A 19,640-nucleotide genomic window follows, 5' to 3' on the forward strand; every position below is an offset into this window, starting at 1 on the left:
ATTGTAGTCTGGAATGACATTACAACCAGCCGGCGATATACGTACTTCGCTTTATGAGGAATTAACAGGACTTGCAATGCCCTAGGGAAGGCCAATAAAGTGACCACTTGTAAGAGTGCAACATTTAGACCTATAACGTAAGTAAGTCTTGCTCCGGTCTCCGAAATCATGTGATAGTTCGGAATACTGATTTCTAAAATACCTTCACGTTCCAGCTGAAACACCATGACGCATATTAGTGTATATTGAAATGTTGTAATGGAGACTTGAATAATGAAGTTTGATTGATCTTCTTCAAGAAATGGAATAGAAATTGCTAAAGAAGTCTCCGCATTATAAATGCATTAGAAATGTTTCAGTATATATTTCAACATATTGTTCTTTAATTAGGCAATGAGTGTTAACTAATGCAGTGCCATCACCTTACCTGATAATGTATCTCTTCAGTGTAGTTTGGTAAGATGGAGACACATCTACAAATCACCGACCAAGATGTCCTCATGACCGGTGATGGGGCGGTGAGGTGGTACAGTGGTTAATGCGTTCTCTCGTCACGCCGGACACACAATCGATTCCTGACCCAAACCCTCCCCATATGAAGTCCTCCACCGTAATATGGCTTCAGTAGTGTTTACGCTCTGTTACAGGTTTTCATCAGGGATATATGTACAAAATTGACATTTCCATTGTACCACCTACACGTTTGTCACTGTGTTTTAACTAACAATCGCGACATCATCTTCACAAAGGTTAAAACACTATTTTTTCGACGAGTCATTTCTGGAATATTCTATGAGCTATTTACAACTTAAGATTGTAAATTTGCATAATTGTCGTGAGTTGGTCTCTGAAACCGAGGAAAAGACTGATCATTAGCCTTAAAACGACTATCTAGACATGACAATGCATACGTATCTGTTGAAAATACATGTTATACAATGTGTCAGTTGAGGAAATGTACCAAGGTGCATAGAGAAGTTCTTTAACCTTCAGCAACAAATCGTGACGACATCCGACCTCCATCAGGTTTACCTGTACTCATTGACATGACGAGTGTGAGATCAGGTATACCACCCGTATCAGATACAATACACTCATAAACAGTTCTTTTGTTGGTTTTAGGTTTGGGGGATATTTTTTGTGTTTTTGCTTTTCAATTTTTAGCCAAACATATGGCCGCTCGCGATTTTGACAAATGTGTTTGAAGAAGGCACGAAGTACTTCAAGACGACACAATACAAGTAATTTTGATACTTCAGGTTAATATAATATATTCTCCACTAAAAGGTTCGGACATACGGGTGTGGATATGCTGAAATAGCAGATGATGACACACATCATTACAAGGGGGTATGGAGAGATGTATGTATGGGGTGTATTGTAGAGCCATGCATTGTACGGCAACGTATTGCAAGGTGGTGTATTGTAAAACCAGGTATTGTACGGCAACGTGTTGCAAGGTGGCGTATTGTAAATCCAGGTATTGTACGGCAACGTTTTGCAAGGTGGTGTGAACCTTCCGTCCATGTTTGGTACGGCAACGTTTTGAACCTTCCGTACAGGTGGTAGAATATGTGATGCGGATAAAACCAGGTATTGTACGGCAACGTGTTGCAAGGTGGCGTATTGTAAATCCAGGTATTGTACGGCAACGTTTTGCAAGGTGGTGTGAACCTTCCGTACATGTTTGGTATGTCATATGTGAACCTTCCGTACATGTTTGGTATGTCATATGTGAACCTTGTACATGTTTGGTATGGTGAACCTTGTACATGTTGGTATGGTGAACCTTGTACATGTTGGTATGGTGAACCTTTCCGTACATGTTGGTATGGTGAACCTTCCGTACATGTTGGTATGGTGAACCTTCCGTACATGTTGGTATGGTGAACCTTCCATACATGTTTGGTATGGTGAACCTTCCATACATGTTGGTATGGTGAACCTTCCGTACATGTTTGGTATGGTGAACCTTCCGTACATGTTTGGTATGGTGAACCTTCCGTACATGTTTGGTATGGTGAACCTTGTACATGTTGGTATGGTGAACCTTCCGTACATGTTGGTATGGTGAACCTTCCGTACATGTTTGGTATGGTGAACCTTCCGTACATGTTGGTATGGTGAACCTTCCGTACATGTTCGGTATGGTGAACCTTGTTCATGTTGGTATGGTGAACCTTCCGTACATGTTTGGTATGGTGAACCTTCCGTACATGTTTGGTATGGTGAACCTTCCGTACATGTTGGTATGGTGAACCTTGTACATGTTTGGTATGGTGAACCTTGTACATGTTTGGTATGGTGAACCTTGTACATGTTGGTATGGTGAACCTTCCGTACATGTTTGGTATGGTGAACCTTCCGTACATGTTTGGTATGGTGAACCTTCCGTACATGTTCGGTATGGTGAACCTTCCGTACATGTTGGTATGGTGAACCTTCCGTACATGTTGGTATGGTGAACCTTCCGTACATGTATGGTATGGTGAACCTTGTACATGTTCGGTATGGTGAACCTTCCGTACATGTTTGGTATGGTGAACCTTCCGTACATGTTGGTATGGTGAACCTTCCGTACATGTTGGTATGGTGAACCTTCCGTACATGTTCGGTATGGTGAACCTTGTTCATGTTGGTATGGTGAACCTTCCGTACATGTTGGTATGGTGAACCTTCCGTACATGTTGGTATATGAACCTTCCGTACATGTTGGTATGGTGAACCTTGTACATGTTTGGTATGGTGAACCTTGTACATGTTTGGTATGGTGAACCTTGTACATGTTGGTATGGTGAACCTTCCGTACATGTTTGGTATGGTGAACCTTCCGTACATGTTTGGTATGGTGAACCTTCCGTACATGTTCGGTATGGTGAACCTTCCGTACATGTTGGTATGGTGAACCTTCCGTACATGTTGGTATGGTGAACCTTCCGTACTACATGTTGGTATGTTGGTATGGTGAACCTTGTACATGTATGGTATGGTGAACCTTGTACATGTTCGGTATGGTGAACCTTCCGTACATGTTTGGTATGGTGAACCTTCCGTACATGTTGGTATGGTGAACCTTCCGTACATGTTGGTATGGTGAACATGTTTCCGTACATGTTGGTATGGTGAACCTTCCGTACATGTTTGGTATGGTGAACCTTCCGTACATGTTTGGTGTGGTGAACCTTCCGTACATGTTGGTATGGTGAACCTTCCGTACATGTTTGGTATGGTGAACCTTCCGTACATGTTTGGTATGGTGAACCTTCCGTACATGTTTGGTATGGTGAAACCTTCCGTACATGTTGGTATGGTGAACCTTCCGTCTGATGTGCCGTTGTTGATGTGTTACAAGACACCGGGCCGTGAAAGGAAACATGTAACAAGGTCCAGTAATCAGGTACAAGTCTGGAACTCAGGGGAAACTATTTCATCAATATTACCTGTGATCCAGTTTATTGGCGTAGACTACACTAAACATGTTGATATGCTAATATTCTGATGTAATGTATCGAAATGTATGAAGTTTTGGAAAAGGACTGTAAAGTTGTCCGTAATAAAGAGTGTTCAAGATGCATCCCCAGTTAACACAACACCACCTATGCAGCTAGCACTAACAGTTATGTTGGAAGACGAAGATGATGTTGGGTAATACATCCGGGAAGGTACTGAATTCTCATGTGAATTTGAAATTGTGCATTAATAATGCTGCTATACCAGTAGACATGTATCTCATAATATCATGCCAGCTGTTATATATACCAGTAGATATAGAGGACACGACACTAAGGGACCGTGTCATTTGAGACATGCATCTCATGATATCAAAGCCAGCTGTTATATATACCAGTAGATATAGAGGACACGACAGTAAGGGATCATGTCATTGAGACATGTATCTCATATATTTATGCATCATGCCAGCCGCCACCAACCGTGACATCTTATGTGAAACTGTACAACCTCATGGAGGAAGGATTTCACTTCAGCGCTTTCGTAAGAGCTTCGCCAACTGGAATCTGTGGCACCTTCCCGGAAGTGCCTCCGGGCTTCCACCATCAGGTGTGAGAGTTAAAGTGGTCAGGATTACTCCTTTTCTGCGTGAAGACTTGTAGACCCATTGTCAGCTCGCTATATACAGGCCACTTTGGGGGTATTAACAGTGTCCACACAGTCTGAAATATTAGGTAGGATCTGGCTGCCACCCCAGGGGGGGGGAGCGGGGAGGGGTGGAGGCGGTGTAGGTTCATCCCCAGCCTACGGCAACACTCAAACGTCCATCAGGTCGAGCTACAGTTGTACTGTCTGCCATGCTGAGTTCGGCAGCAAATGTTATTTTGGACATAAGATCATCATACGTTTGCTTGTAGCTGCCAGCGATATCAAGGACGTATTGTTTGTACATTGAATAGAAGCTTATTATGAAAAAATGAAGGACATTACAATGTGTTATTTTGAAAACACCATTACAAAATATACTCTTAAAATGGAAGGTGATCCTGGGAAATAACATTCCAAAAATAATATACTGAGTATATTAGTAATGAAGTAGTCCTTAATGCCGCCACGTTCATTCAGTATACTGCGTATAAGTCTCCCATTAGTTTGAAGGAGTCTGTATCACTCGTTTCGCAGTGCCAGCCAAAGTGATCTGAGGCCTATGACGATGACGTCTTCCTGTCAGGACGTATCCAGAGCATGTGCCCATTGCTGACCATGGCATCCTCTGGATGTTGTGCTGCTGGAGTTGAACATTGGCGGTGTGGACACGTTGAGCACGGACCTTGTCGTCGTGACAACTATACTTTGACAAACTCTTCTTGCGAACAGGGGATCAAACAAACAAACAACCAACCAACCCCTGTACTCGTACAACATGGATCTGGGATGGCATAGTCACCCCATACCATTCCCGATCCGACGTAACAAGTGTGATGAGGGGTGATGACATGGGCTTGACGTATGTCTCGACGTCACCAGACACGACCACGCATATCAAAGGAAATACGAAGTGAAGGTCATATGAAAATATGACATGTGGCCATGGTCGACTACATCTGTTCCAACGTCGTGTACAACACTGTGTTAATGGCACGTGGTCGTAGAGTATGGAGATCAGCTGCAAGTAGGTGATTTCTAGTCGTCGGGCTCGTAACCTGATGAAATTGTGCACTAATTCCCCTTTGAGCTCGATTCATTGAGCCTGGTTTTGCATCAGTCGATCTTGCACTCTCGCCGTTGGCCTAAGACGCCAGAACGGGGTCGAACGTCAACATTATGGGTTTGCTGGTACCGTTTCAACAGACTGTGAAACATTGAACGTGTTGGACTACTCTCCAGCACGCCAATGCTTCCTGGTATGAATGACACCGACTCACGTGGCTGGCTCTACTGAGTGCAATCTGTCCAATGTGTTCCGGCGTGTGCGGACGTTCTTGTACTGAATGTTTATAGTCAACTCTTGTCTTTGTCCTAATGGTTTGCTATTTAACCTTACATAACGGACGTTCTTGTACTGAATGTTTATAGTCAACTCTTGTCTTTGTCCTAATGGTTTGCTATTTAACCTTACATAACGGACGTTCTTGTATTGAATGTTTATAGTCAACTCTTGTCTTTGTCCTAATGGTTGCTATTTAACCTTACATAACGGACGTTCTTGTAGTTGAATGTTTTTATAGTCAACTCTTGTCTTTGTCCTAATGGTTTACTATTTAACCTTACATAACGGACGTTCTTGTACTGAATGTTTATAGTCAACTCTTGTCTTTGTCCTAATGGTTGCTATTTAACCTTACATAACGGACGTTCTTGTACTGAATGTTTATAGTCAACTCTTGTCTTTGTCCTAATGGTTTGCTATTTAACCTTACATAACGGACGTTCTTGTACTGAATGTTTATAGTCAACTCTTGTCTTTGTCCTAATGGTTTGCTATTTAACCTTACATAACGGACGTTCTTGTATTGAATGTTTATAGTCAACTCTTGTCTTTGTCTTGTCCTAATGGTTTGCTATTTAACCTTACATAACGGACGTTCTGGTATTGAATGTTTATAGTCAACTCTTGTCTTTGTCCTAATGGTTGTCTTTGCTATTTAACCTTACATAACGGACGTTCTGGGTATTGAATGTTTATAGTCAACTCTTGTCTTTGTCCTAATGGTTGCTATTTAACCTTACATAACGGACGTTCTTGTATTGAATGTTTATAGTCAACTCTTGTCTTTGTCCTAATGGTTGCTATTTAACCTTACATAACGGACGTTCTGGTATTGAATGTTTATAGTCAACTCTTGTCTTTGTCCTAATGGTTGCTATTTAATTTAACCTTACATAACGGACGTTCTGGTATTGAATGTTTATAGTCAACTCTTGTCTTTGTCCTAATGGTTACTATTTAACCTTACATAACGGACGTTCTGGTATTGAATGTTTATAGTCAACTCTTGTCTTTGTCCTAATGGTTGCTATTTAACCTTACATAACGGACGTTCTGGTATTGAATGTTTATAGTCAACTCTTGTCTTTGTCCTAATGGTTGCTATTTAACCTTACATAACCGGACGTTCTGGTGAATCAGCCTCTTGTCTTTTTGTTGAATGTTTATAGTCAACTCTTGTCTTTGTCCTAATGGTTGGTATTTAACCTTACATAACGGACGTTCTGGTATTGAATGTTTATAGTCAACTCTTGTCTTTGTCCTAATGGTTGCTATTTAACCTTACATAACGGACGTTCTGGTATTGAATGTTTATAGTCAACTCTTGTCTTTGTCCTAATGGTTGCTATTTAACCTTACATAACGGACGTTCTGGTATTGAATGTTTATAGTCAACTCTTGTCTTTGTCCTAATGGTTGGTATTTAACCTTACATAACGGACGTTCTGGTATTGAATGTTTATAGTCAACTCTTGTCTTTGTCCTAATGGTTGCTATTTAACCTTACATAACGGACGTTCTGGTATTGAATGTTTATAGTCAACTCTTGTCTGGTGAATGTTTATAGTCAACGCTTGTCTTTGTCCTAATGGTTTGCTATTTAACCTTACATAACGGACGTTCTGGTATTGAATGTTTATAGTCAACTCTCTTGTCTTTGTCCATAATGGTATTTGTTTATAGTCAACTCTTGTCTTTTTAAACCTATTTACATAACGGACGTTCTGGTATTGAATGTTTATAGTCAACTCTTGTCTTTGTCCTAATTGTCCTAATGGTTATTTAACCTTACATAACGGACGTTCTGGTATTGAATGTTTATAGTCAACTCTTGTCTTTGTCCTAATGGTTGCTATTTAACCTTACATAACGGACGTTCTGGTATTGAATGTTTATAGTCAACTCTTGTCTTTGTCCTAATGTTTGCTATTTAACCTTACATAACGGACGTTCTGGTATTGAATGTTTATAGTCAACTCTTGTCTTTGTCCTAATGGTTGGTATTTAACCTTACAACGGACGTTCTGGTATTGAATGTTTATAGTCAACTCTTGTCTTTGTCCTAATGGTTACTATTTAACCTTACATAACGGACGTTCTGGTATTGAATGTTTATAGTCAACTCTTGTCTTTGTCCTAATGGTTACTATTTAACCTTACATAACGGACGTTCTGGTATTGAATGTTTATAGTCAACTCTTGTCTTTGTCCTAATGGTTGGTATTTAACCTTACATAACGGACGTTCTGGTATTGAATGTTTATAGTCAACTCTTGTCTTTGTCCTAATGGTTGGTATTTAACCTTACATAACGGACGTTCTGGTATTGAATGTTTATAGTCAACTCTTGTCTTTGTCCTAATGGTTGGTATTTAACCTTACATAACGGACGTTCTGGTATTGAATGTTTATAGTCAACTCTTGTCTTTGTCCTAATGGTTGCTATTTAACCTTACATAACGGACGTTCTGGTATTGAATGTTTATAGTCAACTCTTGTCTTTGTCCTAATGGTTGCTATTTAACCTTACATAACGGACGTTCTGGTTTTGAATGTTTATAGTCAGCTCTCTTGTCTTTGTCCTAATGGTTTGCTATTTAACCTTACATAACGGACGTTCTGGTATTGAATGTTTATAGTCAACTCTTGTCTTTGTCCTAATGGTTGCTATTTAACCTTACATAACGGACGTTCTTGTATTGAATGTTTATAGTCAACTCTTGTCTTTGTCCTAATGGTTACTATTTAACCTTACATAACGGACGTTCTTGTATTGAATGTTTATAGTCAACTCTCTTTGTCTTTGTCCTAATGGTTACTATTTAACCTTACATAACGGACGTTCTGGTATTGAATGTTTATAGTCAACTCTTGTCTTTGTCCTAATGGTTACTATTTAACCTTACATAACGGACGTTCTGGTATTGAATGTTTATAGTCAACTCTTGTCTTTGTCCTAATGGTTGGTATTTAACCTTACATAACGGACGTTCTGGTATTGAATGTTTATAGTCAACTCTTGTCTTTGTCCTAATGGTTACTATTTAACCTTACATATCGGACGTTCTGGTATTGAATGTTTATAGTCAACTCTTGTCTTTGTCCTAATGGTTCCTATTTAACCTTACATAACGGACGTTCTGGTATTTAATGTTTATAGTCAACTCTTGTCTTTGTCCTAATGGTTGCTATTTAACCTTACATAACGGACGTTCTTGTATCGAATGTTTATAGTCAACTCTTGTCTTTGTCCTAATGGTTGCTATTTAACCTTACATAACGGACGTTCTTGTATTGAATGTTTATAGTCAACTCTTGTCTTTGTCCTAATGGTTGGTATTTAACCTTACATAACGGACGTTCTGGTATTGAATGTTTATAGTCAACTCTTGTCTTTGTCCTAATGGTTGGTATTTAACTTGGCCACATAACGGACGTTCTGGTGATTGAATGTTTATAGTCAACTCTTGTCTTTGTCCTAATGGTTGCTATTTAACCTTACATAACGGACGTTCTGGTATTGAATGTTTATAGTCAACTCTTGTCTTTGTCCTAATGGTTGGTATTTAACCTTACATAACGGACGTTCTGGTATTGAATGTTTATAGTCAACTCTTGTCTTTGTCCTAATGGTTGGTATTTAACCTTACATAACGGACGTTCTGGTATTGAATGTTTATAGTCAACTCTTGTCTTTGTCCTAATGGTTACTATTTAACCTTACATATCGGACGTTCTGGTATTGAATGTTTATAGTCAACTCTTGTCTTTGTCCTAATGGTTCCTATTTAACCTTACATAACGGACGTTCTGGTATTTAATGTTTATAGTCAACTCTTGTCTTTGTCCTAATGGTTGCTATTTAACCTTACATAACGGACGTTCTTGTATCGAATGTTTATAGTCAACTCTTGTCTTTGTCCTAATGGTTGCTATTTAACCTTACATAACGGACGTTCTTGTATTGAATGTTTATAGTCAACTCTTGTCTTTGTCCTAATGGTTGGTATTTAACCTTACATAACGGACGTTCTGGTATTGAATGTTTATAGTCAACTCTTGTCTTTGTCCTAATGGTTGGTATTTAACCTTACATAACGGACGTTCTGGTATTGAATGTTTATAGTCAACTCTTGTCTTTGTCCTAATGGTTGCTATTTAACCTTACATAACCCAATGCTTTGTTTGGAGAGAATGGAAACAACGAGTGAGTGAGTGAGTGTGTGAGTGTGTGAGTGAGTGAGTGTGTGAGTGAGTGAGTGAGTGAGTGAGTGAGTGAGTGAGTGAGTGAGTGAGTGAGTGAGTGAGTGAGTGAGTGAGTGAGTGAGTGAGTGAGTATGATTTAAGGTTTTTACTCCGTATTAACACAATTCCTGCACCAGACTTTAAACATTGTCACAGTGTATAGACCTGCTGTTAATGTAATGGCATGCAGTGTTAGCTGAAGGGTTTACTGGTTTGGTCGTCGAACATACATCTTTCAAGGTCTGATGTACTGTTAATGAATGTTTCCTTAAACTTCTGTACATACGATTTCTGTTTCTGTCATAGACGTCAACAGAGAGCTGTCTGTATTCAGATGTCAAAAGTTTCAGTATTCAGACCAGGTGTTTATATGGTGACAAGCAAACCACAGGCGGCATTCCCATTTGTGTGTTTTAGATTTTTTTAAGCATATCAAGTTTAAGAATTCTCAAGTAGAATCCTCACTATATTGGTTTCTGGTAGCTGGGTATTCTGAGGCGATTGAATATATCTATTAATCCAATATTCTGTTCGGGACTTGACTGCTGCAACTTCCTGACAAGATGAAAATGTCAACGTGGAAGAAAAATGAATACTGTTTCAAGAGGAAATCACAGCTGCCAGTGTCATCTAGCACGTAGTACTGCTGTTCTGATATTGTATGGCTACAGCAGTACGATGTATTGCTACGATACGGATTCAGCAGTATGATGTATTGATACTGTACGGATTCAGCAATACGATGTATGATACTGTATGGCTACAGCAGTACGATGTATTGATACTGTACGGCTTCAGTAGTATGATGTATTGACAGTGCACGGATTCCTCAGTATGATGTATTGATACTGTATGGCCTCAGCAGTACGATGTATTGATACTGTACGACTTCAGCATTATGATGTATTGATACTGTATGGCCTCAGCAGTATGATGTATTGATACTCTGTATGGCTTCAGCAGTACGATGTATTGATACTGTACGACTTCAGCATTATGATGTATTGATATTGTATGGCTTCAGCAGTACGATGTATGATACTGTACGGCTTCAGCAGTATGATGTATTGATACTGTACGGATTTAGCAGTACGATGTATTGATACTGTACGGATTCAGCAGTACGATGTATGATAATGTATGGCTACAGCAGTACGATGTATGATACTGTATGGCTTCAGCAATACGATGTATGATACTGTATGGCTTCAGCAGTACGATGTATTGATACTGTACGGCTTCAGCAGTATGATGTATTGATACTGTACGGCTTCAGCAGTATGATGTATTGATACTGTATGACTTCAGCAGTATAATGTATTGATACTGTATGGCTTCAGCAGTATGATGTATTGATACTTTATGGCCTCAGCAGTATGATGTATTGATACTGTATGGCTTCAGCAGTATGATGTATTGATACTGTACGACTTCAGCAGTATGATGTCTTGTGACGGCCTCTGACTTCCTTGATGTCTAGTCCACAGTCTGATTTTGAGCAGGGCCTCCGCTTATAGAAATAAATGCCTTGGTGCAAATTGTAGAGGAGAATTCAAGAGCAGGCACTGAAGCCAAACATCAGGAAGTTCGATCAATACGGTTAGTGTTACACAAGATCAGTGTTTCCTAGGCTTGTGTTATCCTGGTTCTATCCTCTTGTTACCGTCCTGCCATGTCCGTGGTGTCTTCATAGGTCCATTCAAGGGTTTAATGGGAAAACAATTATAAAACTATTTCAAATACAGCCCAAGGCGTAACCAGATCAACTTCCTAGCAAACCTTCTTGATAAAATACTATATAATAATTCCGTCAGATATTTGAAGAGTCGACAATGCAGCGTTTCCTTGTATAGGTTGCCTCATGATGATGATCTATGATAGTCTACTGGTAATCATTAGCATGAGAATATCAGTTTCCTCCTGAAAAAGCTAAACAATGTTGTGCGTCTTTTAAAAGTCCCATTACATCCCGTTTGGATTGCACCTTTATAAACTTAGGTTTTGAAAGGGGAACAACAACGTTACAATTCTCCCCTTGAAATTGATATTTAGAAATCGACCCAAAGGAACAAGTCAAATCAAAGGATGCCCCGTGGCGTCACAAGATTGCCTTGCTGGAAGATCCACTGATGATAACAGGCTCATGGTGGTCACAGACTGGCGTATTCAGGTCTGCGCTGAAGAAACAAGAGCCACGCCAAGGAACATGCTTCCCCAGCATCCTTTGGTGAGGGTCAAAACGTGGGTCTACTGTCAAATGGCAGGAAGGTGGAAAGTGGAGGACGGGTGATATGTTTAATGCATCACCACACACTGGCTACTAAACATGGGTACACGGGCGCCGAGACTAGAGTACACCGTCCTCGGTTGGTAACAGAGTTCCTCCAACAAAACGCCATTACTACCATCCTTTGGTCCGTCACGAGTCCAGCTCTTAAATCATGGAATACGTCTGGAGCAGTCTGGGGTGCAGAAAATGTACAGAAGATGGCAAAAGATGGCACAGAAGATACAGAAGATGACTGGCACAAAAATGGCACAGAAGAAGCTAATCTGACAAATAGAAGGAACTGACAACGTTTGATGGAATGGACCGGACTTCTCACTTGAGGCATAAGGAGGAACGCCTGGTGACTATACTATTGTTGCAGGACATAATGTTAGGAAAGCACATCCTGTACAGCAACATGCCATCTCAACTGTCTGGGGCACCCAGCGGCTCGGTGCTTCGTGGATCTGTGTAATTAACACATAGTAAGAAATAACCACCAATAGTATAAATCCCAATCAAACAATAATATGGCAAGTGTCGTCCCTCTCTCCCTTGTGGCAAGCTTCCCCTGTCCCCAGTGGCAAGCGTCATCTGTCCCCAGTGGCAAGCGTCATCTGTCCCCAGTGGCAAGCGTCCCCTGTCCCTAGTGGCAAGCGTCATCTGTCCCCAGTGGCAAGCGTCATCTGTCCCCTGTGGCAAGCGTCATCTGTCCCCTGTGGCAAGCGTCATCTGTCCCCAGTGGCAAGCGTCATCTGTCCCTAGTGGCAAGCGTCATCTGTCCCCTGTGGCAAGCGTCCCCTGTCCCCAGTGGCAAGCGTCCCCTGTCCCCAGTGGCAAGCGTCATCTGTCCCCAATGGCAAGCGTCCCCTGTCCCCAGTGGCAAGCGTCCCCTGTCCCCAGTGGCAAGCGTCATCTGTCCCCAGGGGCAAGCGTCCCCTGTCCCCAGTGGCAAGCGTCCCCTGTCCCTGTGGCGCCTGTTGCAAAACAAACGCAAAGGCAAGTCAAATACTAGTGTGCACCTGAACAAACAGGAACAGTTGTGAAAGTGAAAATGGAGAATTGAATCGAATAGTTTCCCTTCCATCGTGAAACAGCTAGCAATAATCATTCATGTACCCCTGGGATTCGCAGATATGAAATACTTCCTCGGAGTATCTCTTAAACCCGAAACTGAAAAAAAGATTTCAATTTCCGCTTCATGCCAGGTTTGCTGCAGTATTTGACGTCATCTTTTTACACTTTGAGGCAGAAAAGTGGAAGTTGATATATACATTGATTTCACCAAAACTCGCGTTGTGATCATTTGAATACCGAGTCAACTCAAGGAGCATCACATGAAGAAGAGCATGCCTACAAGGAGCATCACATGAAGAAGATCATGCCTACAAGAGGATCGGCAGCTGTAACGCCTTGGGTCCCTTTGAACATAATACATTTCCTTCCAGGTGTCGAGATGTTTAAACATTACACTGTCCTACATTGAGAAGATGCAGAAAATCTCATTCCCTGCCATGCATCTTTCATAAGGTGGGCAGGATGTGAACTGCAGGACAACCGATTCCGCCATTCTCCATGCTGGCAACTCTCACAGTGACGGAAGTTGTCGCAGACACTTTCACTTGATATTTATCATCGGACGCAAATGTTAATTCACACATCTACAAGTACCTTAAACACTGTTAACCAGCAGGCCAGGGCCTAGATTTTCGAAGCTCTCTTAGCATTAACAGTTAACTTACGACTATCTTAGCGCTAAGAGAGCTTCGGAAATCTAGGCCCAGGACTTCCTCTATCGCTGAACGGGTTGGTGTCATGAGTGTGCCGTGAACAGCCAAACAGGGATTGGATTTGACAGATGAATGGTGACCTACTTAGACAGTTGAACAATACATCTGAAACACAGCGGAGTAGTGTACATAAACACTGACATGGTAAGCCCCAGTAGATGCCGTAGCAACTATATTCAACTACAGACTCAATCAGCGTTTAGTACAGTGTTTACAAACACAGAACTAGCTATCCCCATTTTTCCCTACAGACAGATGGACAATGAGCACTCGCATAGTGGTTATTATGCTTGCAGAGCCCAGATGACTGCTGACCTGTGTGACGAACCCCCAAACCCCCACCACACCCTCCTGACGTCACGACCCACCTAGAGGGAGCATCACTACAATCAGGAGAGTGTTACAGAACATACATGTCTCCTCGCTGTCACTAGTTCATAGCTGTACATTTTGTTCTTGTAAACGATTATACATTGTACTTTACAAATCATATATCAATCACAAACATACGTTTGTCTATTTGAACTTATTAATCTTCCGTATTTCTATATGCATATATATAAGACATGGCCCAGTAATAGCTGGTTATAACTGTGCGTTATCGTGAATACTTGAGGTACTGTGTGGAAGGTAAAGACTACCCGAGGTACTGTGTGGAAGGTAAAGACTACCCGAGGTACTGTGAGGAAGGTAAAGACTACCCGAGGTACTGTGAGGAAGGTAAAGACTACCCGAGGTACTGTGGGGAAGGTAAAGACTACCCGAGGTACTGTGGGGAAGGTAAAGACTACCCGAGGTACTGTGGAAGGTAAAGACTACCCGAGGTACTGTGGGGAAGGTAAAGACTACCCGAGGTACTGTGAGGAAGGTAAAGACTACCCGAGGTACTGTGAGGAAGGTAAAGACTACCCGAGGTACTGTGAGGAAGGTAAAGACTACCTGAGGTACTGTGAGGAAGGTAAAGACTACCCGAGGTACTGTGAGGAAGGTAAAGACTACCCGAGGTACTGTGAGGAAGGTAAAGACTACCCGAGGTACTGTGAGGAAGGTAAAGACTACCCGAGGTACTGTGAGGAAGGTAAAGACTACCCGAGGTACTGTGGGAGGAAGGTAAAGACTACCCGAGGTACTGTGAGGAAGGTAAAGACTACCCGAGGTACTGTGAGGAAGGTAAAGACTACCCGAGGTACTGTGAGGAAGGTAAAGACTACCCGAGGTACTGTGAGGAAGGTAAAGACTACCCGAGGTACTGTGGGGAAGGTAAAGACTACCCGAGGTACTGTGAGGGAAGGTAAAGACTACAGAGGTACCTGAGGTACTGTGGGGAAGGTAAAGACTACCCGAAGGTAAAGTACCCGAGGGTACTGTGAGGAAGGAAAAGACTACCTGAGGTACTGTGGGGAAGGTAAAGACTACCCTGGGAAGGAGGTACCCTGTGGGAAGGTAAAGACTACCTGAGGTACTGTGAGGTAAAAGGTAAAGACTACCTGGAAGGTACTGTGAGGAAGGTAAAGACTACCTGTGAGGTACTGTGAGGAAGGTAAAGACTACCCGAGGTACTGTGAGGAAGGTAAAGACTACCTGAGGTACTGTGAGGAAGGTAAAGACTACCCGAGGTACTGTGGGGAAGGTAAAGACTACCTGAGGTACTGTGAGGAAGGTAAAGACTACCTGAGGTACTGTGGGGAAGGTAAAGACTACCCTGGGAAGGTAAAGAGGTACCTGTGGGGAAGGTAAAGACTACCTGAGGTACTGTGGGGAAGGTAAAGACTACCTGAGGTACTGTGGGGAAGGTAAAGTACCGAGGTACTGTGAGGAGGGACTACCAGTGCTACCTGTGAGGAAGGTAAAGACTACTGTGGGGAAGGTAAAGAGACTACCAGGGTACTGTGAAAAGGAAGGACTGTGTGGGAAGGTAGGCTACCTGGAGGTACTGTGAGGAAGGTAAAGGTACCCGAGGTACTGTGTGGGGAAGGTAAAGACTACCCGAGGTACTGTGGGGAAGGGAAGGTAAAGACTACCTGAGGTACTGTGGGGAAGGTAAAGACTACCTGAGGTACTGTGAGGGGAAGGGAAGGTACTGTGAGGAAAGACTACCTGAGGTACTGTGGGAAGGTAAAGACTACGAGGTACTGTGAGGAAGGTAAACCTGAGAGGTACTGTGAGGAAGGTAAAGACTACCTGTGAGGTACTGTGAGGAAGGTAAAGACTACCGAGGGTACTGTGGGGAAGGTAAAGACAACTTGAGGGTACTGTGGGGAAAGGGAAAGTAGAGACAACCCTGAGGTACTGTGGGGAAGGTAAAGACTACCCTGAGGTACTGTGGGGAAGGTAAAGACAACCCGAGGGTACTGTGGGGAAGGTAAAGACTACCCAGGTACTGTGGGGAAGGTAAAGACTGTGAGGGAAGGTAAAGACTACTGTGAAGGTACTGTGGGAAGGTAAAGACTACCCGAGGTACTGTGGGGAAGGTAAAGACTACCCGAGGTACTGTGAGGAAGGTAAAGACTACCCGAGGTACTGTGGGGAAGGTAAAGACTACCCGAGGTACTGTGGGGAAGGTAAAGACTACCCGAGGTACTGTGGGGAAGGTAAAGACTACCCGAGGTACTGTGAGGAAAACCCTGTGGGAAGGTAACTAAGGTACCTGGTACTGTGAGGGAAGGTAAAGACTACCCGAGGTACTGTGGGGAAGGTAAAGACTACCCGAGGGTACTGTGGGGAAAGTAAAGACAATCACGACATACGGCAGTAGCGGAGAAACATAATCTAAGTGTCATGCAGAACCGCAATCCATGTAAATTATTTTGCATGAATAGCAAAAAAAGAAAAGAGAAAAGCTTGGTCTCTGTCCCTCAACTGCTAATAAATCTCGATGGTTGGGTAGCACTGTGGCCAAAGCGTCGCCTCATGATCTGGGGTTCGATTCCTCACATGGACACGTGTGGAGACTGCGCACCATTTATCCGAGTCATTACAGTCCAGTTTCCCCCGCTGCTGCTGTCACAGCATCTGTGATGCCCTCAATGATGGACTGCACTCCGTGGACCTGTTTAGTTCAGCTCTGGTTAACACAAGATAACATTGCAGCGATTAAAGCCCACAGAATTACACACGATACCTCTTTACGAGACGGCAACAATGTATGTAGACCGATAATGCAACTACTCGTCCTGAATGATTGTGATCTAGGTTCACTGAGCAATCCTACAGTATAGAATACTTAAGCTCTCAAGCTATAAGTGCCCCTAAACAATCATGTGTCCAAGTGCAGATGCACTTCCTGTTGAAAGCAGTCCTTCAATTATGTTTCTTTGCCAAACATGTTAAAGAAAACAATCTCGACAACTGCAATAAACTTTGTTTAAAACACGGAAAATGGACTGTGGGTGGTGTTAGCGAGGTAGCAAGGAACTTAAGACTTCATTGTGTGGTTCCTTATGACCACATACACATTCAGACAAAACCATATCTATAATTCTAATCGCTGCCCAACATTTGGATGTTTATAAATGTTGTCTCGTCATGTATAGGAAGCGTGATGACGTCGAGGCCTGCTTGGGACCACGGTGCTGGTGACATCCTTGCTGTTGATCAGGATTGTGAGACGCTACACAACGTTGGCGTACTGGACGTCCAGGTCGCCAACGTGTGGGAACACAGTGTACAGTACACATATACCGGTGGTGGCGGGGTACTTGGTCATACGTCACAGACAAACCATGCTTGTCGTCAGAGCCGACCGAACCTCCGTCATATAATTGGAATACAGCTCTTTATATACGGCGGTATACAATGAACGTTGTCCATATATAAGTATATCTTTCAACACAGTCAGGAATCCAAGCCCCTGTGCTACAAATAAAACTGATATGTCATCTGGACAACCTCAAACAACAAAAGTTAGTAGATTAATCTCCTAAATCCCACCATCAATAGAACCAATAAGAATACCCTGCTGTGTAGACACCGCGTTTAGCTCCGCTACATCTTCACACTCAGTCACTGATGCTGGAGTATCTGGAAATAGACATACACCACAATGATGTGATGTGCCTGTGTTATATACCAGCAGTTCAGGATAATAGACCGTGATATAAGGGAGATGTAGAATCATGACGACACCTCTCCTATGCAATTGTCACAAATCAAAAGTAGACCCGATGGATATTCAGCACATATTACTACAAATGGAAAATAAAACCTGTTTAGGCCAAATATGTTTATTACATTACATCCTCACTTCACAAACAGTAGCATGAAACAGTGACATTATCCACAAGATAATATAGGTAATCAGTGCAGCTTGTACTAATCAGCACAAATATAAATCCAATCACATCCAGATGGCGAGGCAAACAATGGTCAAAAGTACACACAAGTTCACTGAAGGTCCATAAACACAGACTGTCCAGAACAAAATAGTCCATGGATGTAATCCTGTATACGATGTGTAACAGCTCTGTTGTTGTCATCGAGAATAGTGTTGTACTGCCTTATATCTTGACGAACTCTTGAATACGAAAATCAGAAGTGGGAACAATTTTCCCCCAGTCTGAAATAATAAAATACCTACTCGCTAGCTACGTGGTGACAACCATAACATGTCGTGTCAACACATCTAACACAATAACATTCTTAAAGTAATAACACCAAAAATGCTACGCAAAGTGTCTGCGAGTAACAATGTTAAAAGACAAATATTTTCTTAATCCTCAACACCAAGTGATAAATTTACTTATTTAACTTTGCTAAAGAAACCAGAAACGTATTCACAAAAAGACCTTCTCCTTAGATCTCCCTTGACAGTATGAAGTTCAACTGTGTTAAATTCAACTTAACAAGACTTTATATAGCATATTGATAACCAAATGCATGTTTTGCACATAAATGAAATGCTGTGTTTGGGAGATCTGTTCCCACATTAAGGCTGACATCCACCCCTACCAAAATACATCCTAAATAACTTTCATAAAAGAGCATGAAACGTCACACCAATGACTGGACCAGCGCTTTGATAATTTGCACATACACAGAAGGCAGCGTAAGATTTGATCTGATTGGTGGTTTAGTGTTGACCTTCGCCTATATAATATGTTAATAACGCCATGAGAAATGTCTTGACGAATGACGAACGTTTTCGACCAATGCGGTATCGGAAATAGTTCTGTGAAAGTGAAACCACCAATTGTCCTGAAAGCTATATGAAGCCGCCAGACTCGAGGCGTGGAAATGACATAAGAATTTCTTTACGGGTACACACCTTATTTGATGACAAAAATGTCCACCTGAACAAAAACCGCGGATAACTGGTTACTAAGATAGCCATTCTGTTAGTAATTACTGTCACATAAACCCTGATCAGCACAAATATCCAAATAATTCCAGGAAGCGTTCCATCATACACAGAGAACACCGTAACATGCGAGCTTACAATTGATTTATTCCTGAAACCCCGGGGTAGAATAATACCGGCAATTTCCAACGTTCCACTCACCAGGAGGCAACACTCACTGATCCTAACCGATCCATTTTCAGGAGGCGTCAGCGCTAAGTGTGCTGGGTATGTAACCACCTAAAACACAACGAGTAATCGTGTCATAACTGCATGTGTAACACAAGGCATACGACACATAGTGTCCATCAAGCGTATCGCTGACCGAGTTATATAGTGACCTATCAGCCCCCACGACGTGCTGACCGAGTTATATAGTGACCTATCAGCCCCCACGACGTGCTGACCGAGTTATATAGTGACCTATCAGCCCCCACGACGTGCTGACCGAGTTATATAGTGACCTATCAGCCCCCACGACGTGCTGACCGAGTTATATAGTGACCTATCAGCCCCCACGACGTGCTGACCGAGTTATATAGTGACCTATCAGCCCCCACG

This window comes from Haliotis rubra, unplaced genomic scaffold (genome assembly GCF_003918875.1).
Source record: "Haliotis rubra isolate DU_JTF1 unplaced genomic scaffold, ASM391887v1 Scf331, whole genome shotgun sequence".
In the NCBI taxonomy this organism is placed as follows: domain Eukaryota; kingdom Metazoa; phylum Mollusca; class Gastropoda; order Lepetellida; family Haliotidae; genus Haliotis; species Haliotis rubra.